Consider the following 8,117-nt stretch of genomic DNA (forward strand, 5'->3'; position numbering starts at 1 on the left):
GTTGTTATATTTAGGTTATTGATCCATTTAAAAATATATACTTATTTATTTTAGAGAGAGAAAATGTATTTATTATAATTAATTATAAAATTATTTATTTTATTATGATTAATTATAAAATTGTTTATTTATAAATGATTTATTTTAGAGAAAGCAAGGGGAGGGGCAGATGGAAAGGGAGAGAATCTTCAAGCAGACTCCCCACTAAGCATGGAGCCTAATGGAGGACTTGATCCCACAACTCCAAGATCATGACCCAGAACAAAATCAAGAGTCAGATGCTCAATTGACTGAGCCACCCAAGCTCCTAACATTGGTCCATTTTTTTTTTTTTTTCCCTAGGGGAAAGCGCGAACGCAGTCCCCCACTACCACAAATTATGCAGTCGAGTTTCCCACATTTGGGGAAATCGCAGGGGTCAGCACATCCGGAGTGCAATGGATAAGCATTGGTCCATTTTTAATTAGTTTTTTTATATAGTGGGAGATAGCAGTCCAACTTCATTATATTTTGCATGTGGAAATCTAGCTATCCCAGCATCATTTGTTGAAGAGAATATTCTCTCCCCAGTGAATAAACTTTGCATCCTTGTAAAAAAAAATTCATTGGATATTGCCATAAAGTTTATTTCTATACTCTCAGTGCTTTTCCATTTGTCTGTGTTTACCTTTATGCCAGTATTTCTGTTTTGATTGACAGTAGCCTTGAACTAAGGTTTGAAATTGCGATGTCTGAATCCTCCAACTTTGTCATTCTCTTTTCAATATTGTTTTGGTTTTCTTGGGTCTCTTGTAATTCTATATGAATATGGGTATCAGCTTTTTTATTTCTATGCAAAAGCCTGTTGGAATTTTGATAGGGAATATGTTGAATCTACAGATTGCTTTGGGTCGTATTGACATCCTAGCAATATTCAGTCTTCCTATATTGATACCTAAATTGAGACCATTTCCAGTATGTGATGTGTATGTGGGTTCCCCACATCAACAACTAATTCTAAGACACCAGCTGGGTGTCCTATAATCCAACTCAATTCTGACACTTGGAGGTAGTATCAGATTCCACAGGTTGAAGACTCAGTCCTACAAGATTTCTGCCTTCCCCCTTCCCTTTGGAAGCCAGTGGCAAGCCCAGTTGTTACCTGTACTTCTGACCAACTGACTGTAAATCTGAGGTTTCCATGACCCTCTCCTCAGGTTTGATTAATTTGCTAGATGGAATCCATCCATAGACAAAGGAATTGGGAAGGGGCACGGAATTTTTATGCCCTTTCTGGCCTTGCCACTCTCCCCGAATCTTCACATGGTCACCAACCTAAAAGCTCTCTGAACCCTCTCCTTTTGTTGTTGTTCACGTGTGTGTGTGTGTGTGTGTGTGTGTGTGTGTGTGTGTGTGTGTGTTTCCCCCTATGGAGTCTTTATTACATAGGCATGATTAATTAGATTAGTGGCCATTGGTGATTGATCTAATGTCCAGCCCTTCTCTATTCCCTAGAAGTCAGAGGGGGAGGGACTGAAAATTCCTACCCTCTAATCACATGGTTGGCTGCTTTGGCCACCAGTCCTCAACATTAATTAAGTGCTTTCCAAAATCCACCTCACTTGACAGAACAAAAGACCTTTATTGTACTCATCACTTAGGGAATTCCAAGGGTTTTAGGAGCTCTGTACCAGAAGAAGGATGAAGACCAAATATGTATTTCTTACTATAAATCATAATATCACACTATGTATGAACACTGGATGTTTTCCAACTTTTAGGTCTTTAACTTTTTCAGTAAGGTTTGGCAGTTTTCAGTATAAAGATCATTTACTTCCTTGGTTGAATTTATTCCTAGGCATTTTGTTCTTTTAGATGTTATTATAAATGGAATTGCTTTCCTTTTTGGATTGTTTTCATTGCTTTTGTATAGAAACACAATTGATTTTTATATTGATAGTTCAACCAAAATATTAAATTATGAGAAATGAATTTAAGAAAAGTTGCCTTAAGATTCACATATTGAAAACCAGACAACATTGCCGAGAAAATTTTGGAAGACCTAAATAAATATATTTGCAGTGTTCATGAATTGGAAGATTCAGTGTTAAGATGCCATGTCTCTCCAAATCGACCTTTTGATTCAGTGCAATCTTTTTTTTTTTTTTAAAGATTTTATTTATTTGATATATAGAGATAGATCACAAGTAGATAGAGAGGCAAGTGGAGAGAGAGGGGGAAGCAGGCTCCCTGCTGAGCAGAGAGCCCCATGTGGGGCTCGATCCCACGACCCTGAGATCATGACCTGAGCTGAAGGCAGAGGTTAAACCCACTGAGCCACCCAGGCGCCCCTGATTCAGTGCAATCTTAAATAAAATTCCAGTAGATTTATTTTTTACAGAAATTGATAAGCCAATTTTAAAATTTATGTGGAAATATAAATGCAACCTTAGCTAAGAGGGTTTGGGAAAAGAACAATGTTTAAGGACTTACACAATGAGATTTCAAAACTTATGATAAAGCCACAGTAATTGAGACTTCCCGTGTTTACTGCAGCATTATTCATAGTAGCCAAGATATGGAAACCACCCAAGTGTCTATCAACAGATGAATAGGTAAAGTATAGTGTGTGTGTGTGTGTGTGTGTGTGTGTGTGTGTGTGTGTGTCTGTGTGTGTGTGAGAGAGAGAGAGAGAGTGTGTGTGTGTGTGTACACACATATACTTAGGGAATATTATTCAGTCTTAAGGAAAGAAGGAAATTCTGCCATTTGTGACAACATGGATGAAGGTGAAGTACTTCATGCTAAATGGAATAAGCTAGACAAATATCACATGATCTCACATAAATGGAATCTTTAACAGAAAAAAAGAAAAGTTGAACACATCATAACAGAGAGAGGACATAGTTACTAGAGACTGAGGATAGGTGAGAAGAGAAGATACTGATCAAAGGGTAAAAACTTTCTATCACAAGGTGAATAAATTCTAGAGACCTAATGTGAACATGGTGATTATGGCTAATAATATGTATACTTGAAATTTCCTAAGAAAGTAGATCTTAAATGCTCTTGCCACATGGCCACAAAAATGAAATTATATGAGATGATGGATATGTTAGCTTGATTGTGGTAATCATTTCACAGTTTATACATATATTAATCATCATGTTATACAGAACCTAAATTTTTTCTCAGTCAAGCTCAGTAAAACTGGAAAAATTGATTTTGGGCTTCATTAAAATAAAAAGAATTACTCATAAAAAGAAATTAAGAAAATGAAAAGGCAAAACAAAGACTGGTAGACAATATTTGCAGTATATACATGGCACCAAGGTTATTTATTCAGAATATATAAACAACTCTTTTGAACCAATAAAAGGAGATAACCCTTTAAGAGCAAGGGTAAAGTTTTGAATAGACATTTTACCAAAGAAGATACACAGAGAGCAAATAAGCACATTAAAAGATCTTTATGATCTTCTGTAATAGACCAGAAAGAAACAGAGACAATCTGCAGAAATCAGAGACTTTACAGGCAATACAGTGACACTAAGTTCATATGTTTTAATAGTTACTCTGAATATAAATGGGCTAAATGTTCCAACCAAAAGACTCAGGGTATCATATTGGATAAAAAAATCAAGAACCATCCATATGCTGTCTACAAGAGACTCATTTTAGACCTAAAGACACCTCAGACTGAAAGTGAGGAGGTAGAAGAATTTACCACACTAATGGACTTCAGAAGAGAGCTGGGGTAGCAATCCTCACATCAGATGATCTAAGATTTTAAACCAAAGACTGTAATAAGAGTTATAGAGGGATACTGTATCAAAATTAAAGGGTCTATCCAGCAAGAATATCTAGCAATTGTAAATACCTATGCCCCCAGTGTGGGAGCAGCCAGTTATATAAACCAATTAATAACCAAAGTAAAGAAATAGATTGATAATACATTAACAGTCGGGGACTTTAACACCCCACTCAAAGTAATGGACAGATCATCTAAGCAGAAGATTAGCACAGAAACAAGGGCTTTGGATGACACTCCTGGACCAGATGGACTTCAGAGTTACATACAGAACAATTCATCCTAAAGCAACAAAATACTTCTCAAGTGCACATGGAACTTTTTCAGAATAGGTCACATCCAGGGTCACAAATCAGGTCTCAACTGATACCAAAAGATTGAGATTATTTCTTGCATATTTTCAGACCACAGTGCTCTGAAACGAACTCAGTCACAAGAAGAAATTTGGGAGGAACTCAAACACTTGGAGTTTAAAGAGCATCCTACTAAAGAATGAATGGGTCGGGGCGCCTGGGTGGCTCAGTGGGTTAAAGCCTCTGCCTTCGGCTCAGGTCATGATCCCAGAGTCCTGGGATCGAGTCCCGCATTGGGCTCTCTGCTCAGCAGGGAGCCTGCTTCCCCCTCTCTCTCTGCCTGCCTCTCTGCGTACTTGTGAATCTCTGTCTCTCTAGTAAATAAATAAAATCTTTAAGAAAAAAAAGAATGAATGGGTCAACTAGGAATTTAAAGAAGAATTTAAAAAATTCACAGAAACTAATGAGAATGAAAGCACTTTGGTTCAAAACCTTTGGGATATAGCAAAGGTGGCCCTAAGAGGGAAGTACATAGCAATACAAGCCTCTCTCAAAAAATTAGGAAACTCCCAGATACACAAGCTATTGTACACTTGGAGAAAGAAAAGCAAAGCCTAAACCAAACAAGAGAAATAATAAAGATTAGAGAAAAATCAGTGAAATAGAAACCAAAAGACCAGTAGAACAGATCGATGAAAGTAGGAGCTGGTTCTTTGAAAGAATTAATAAGATTGATAAACCTCTGGCCAGACTTATCCAAAAGAAAAGAGAAAGGACCCAAATTAATAAAATCACGAGTGAAAAGAGAGATCACAACCAACACTGAAGAAACACAACTGTAAGAACATATTATAAGAATCTATATACTAACAAATTTGGCAATCTGGAAGAAATGGATGCTTTCTTAGAAACTTAGAAACTACAAAGACTGAAACAGGAAGAGGTAGAAAATCTGAACAAACCCGTGACCAGCAAGGAAATTAAAGCAGTATTCGAAAACCTCCACAAAAAACAAGAGTCAGGGCCAGGAGGCTTCTCAGGGGAATTCTACCAAACATTTAAAGAAGAAATAATACCTATTCTCCTAAAGCTGCTTCAAAATATCGAAATGGAAGGAAAACTTCCAAACTCCTTCCATGTGGCCAGCATTACCTTGACCCAAAACTAGACAAAGACCCCATCAAAAAGGAGGAATAAAGACCCATATCCCTGATGAACATGGATGCAAAAATTCTCACCAAGATACTAGCCAAGAGGATCCAACAGTACATTAAAAGGATTATTCACCATGATCAAGTGGGATTTACTCCTGGGCTGCAAGGTTTCAACATCTGTAAATCAATCAGTGTGATACACTACATAAATAAAAGAAAGGACAGGAGCCATATGATCCTCTTAATAGATGCAGAAAAGTATTTGACAAAGTACAGCTTCCTTTCTTGATTAAAATGCTTCACAGTATAGGGACATAGGGAACATACCTCAATATCATAAAAGCCATCTATGAAAAGCCCACAGTGAATATAATTCTCAATGGGAAAAAATGGAGAGCTTTTCCCCTAAAGTCAGGGATGTCCACCATCACCACTGCTATTCAACATAGTATTAGAAGTCCTAGACTCAGCAGTCAGACAACAAAAAGAAGTAAAAGGCATCTGAATCGGCAAAGAAGAAATCAAACCCTCATTCTTTGTCGATGACACAATACTCAAAACCCAAAGAACTCCACCCCAACACTGATAGAACTCATATAGGAATTCAGCAAAGTGGCAGGACATAAAAATCAATGCACAGAAATCACTTGCATTTCTATACACTAACAATGAGGCACAAGAAAGAGGAATTAAGGAATCAATCCTATTTATAATTGCATGGAAAACCATAAGATAGCCAGGAATAAACCTAACCAAAGAGGCAAAGAATCTGGACTCAAAAAACTATAGAACACTTATGAAAGATATGGAGGAAGACACAAAGAAATGGAAAAATATTCCATGATTATGGATTGGAAGAACAAATACTGTTAAAATGGCTATGTTACCTAGAGCAGTCTGTTCAATGCAGTCCCTACCAAAATACCATTGACATTTTTCACAGAGCTGGACTAACAATCCTAAAATTTGTATGGATCCAGAAAAGGCTCCAAATAGCCAGGAGAATGTTGAAAAAGAAAACCAAAGCTGGGGGCATCAGAATGCCTGACTTCAAGCTCTAGTGCAAAGCTGTGATCATCAAAACAGCAAAATACTGGCACAAACAGACATTTAGATCAGTGGAACCGAATAGAGAACCTAGAAATGGATGCTCAACTCTATGGTCAACTAATCTTCAACAAAGCAGGAAAGAATATCCAATGGAAAAAAGTCAGTCTCTTCAATAAATGGTATTGGGAAAATTGGACAGCCACCTGCAGAGGAATGAAATGGGACCATTCTCTTATACTGTACACAAAGAAACTCAAAATGGATGAAGGACCTAAATGTGAGACAGGAATCTATCAAAATCCTAGAGGATAACACAGATACTAACCTCATCGACCTTGGCCACAGAAACTTCTTGCAAGATACATCTCTAAGGCAAGGGAAACAAAATCAAAAATGAACTACTGGGACTTTCATCAGGATAAAACGTTTGGCAAAGCAAAGGAAGCAGTCAACAGAACTAAAAGGCAACCTGTGGAATGGGAGAAGATATTTGCAAATGAGATCAGATAAAGGGCTGGTATCCAAGATCTATAAAGAACTTAACAAACTCAACACCCAGAGAACACATAATCCAGCCAAGAAACGGGCAGAAGACATGGAAAGACACTTCTCCAAAGAAGACTTATAGGTATTCAACAGACACATGAAAAAGTGCTCCACATCATTTGCCATCAGAGATATACATATCAAAACCACAATGAGATACCACCTTACACCAGTCAGAATGGCTAAAATTAACAAGGCAGGGAACAACAAATATTGGCAAGGATGTGGAGAAAGGGGAACCCTCTTACAGTTTTGATGGGAATGCAAGCTGGTACAACCATTCTGGAAAACAGTGTGGATGTTCCTCAAGAAGTTAAAAAATAGAGCTACCCTATGACCCAGCAATTGCACTACTTGTTCTTTACCCCAAGGATACAGTTATAGTGAAAAGAAGGGCACATGCACCCCAATGCCCATAGCAACAATGTGCACAATAGCCAAACTATGGAACAAGCTGAGATGTCCTTCAACAGGTGAATGGATAAAGAAGATGTGGTTCATATATGCAATAGAATATTACTCAGCCATCAGAAAGGATGAATACCTGCCATTTACATCAATGTGGTTGGAACTGGAGGGAATTATGCTAAGTGAAATAAGTCAAGCAATAGAATATTACTCAGCCATCAGAAAGGATGAATACCTGCCATTTACATCAGTGTGGTTGGAACTGGAGGGAATTATGCTAAGGGAAATAAGTCAAGCAAAGAAAGACCATTACCACATGGTTTCACTCACATGTGGATTATAAGGAATAGTGCAGAAGATCATAGGGGCGGGAAGGGAAAACTGAATGGGAAGAAATCAGAGGGGGAGACAAACCATGAGAGACTCTTGACTCTGGGAAACAAACTAAGGGTTGGGGAATGGGAGGTGGGTAGGAGGATGGGGTAAATAGGTGATGGGCATTAAGGATGGCACACGATGTGATGAGCAGTGGGTCTTATATGCATCTAATGACTCCTTGAACATTATATCAGAAAATAATGATGTATTATATGTTAGCTAATTGGATTTAAGTAAAAAATGAAAAAAAAATGAAGAAAAGATATTTCATTAGAGAAACACAAATTAAAATTATGAGATACACTTCTGAATTAAAATGACCAACAGTACCTAGTCCTGGAGTTGATACAGAGAAATTGACCTCTCATATATTACTGGTGGGAATGGAAAATGTTATGGCCACGTTTTAAAACAATTTGACAGTTTCTTATAATGTTAAATATATATTTACCATGTGACCCAGCCATTCTGCTCCTAGATATTTACCCATGTTAGTAA

General features: G+C 37.5%; 1 non-coding gene across 1 annotated transcript; it reads right to left on the bottom strand.

Annotated features, from left to right (window-relative positions):
- Positions 1–339: 339 nt before the first annotated feature.
- Positions 340–507, bottom strand: LOC123927614. Its single transcript, XR_006815496.1, has one exon. It is a non-coding gene; the product is annotated as a U1 spliceosomal RNA (small nuclear RNA).
- Positions 508–8,117: the final 7,610 nt, after the last annotated feature.

This window comes from Meles meles, chromosome 1 (genome assembly GCF_922984935.1).
Source record: "Meles meles chromosome 1, mMelMel3.1 paternal haplotype, whole genome shotgun sequence".
In the NCBI taxonomy this organism is placed as follows: Eukaryota; Metazoa; Chordata; class Mammalia; order Carnivora; family Mustelidae; genus Meles; species Meles meles.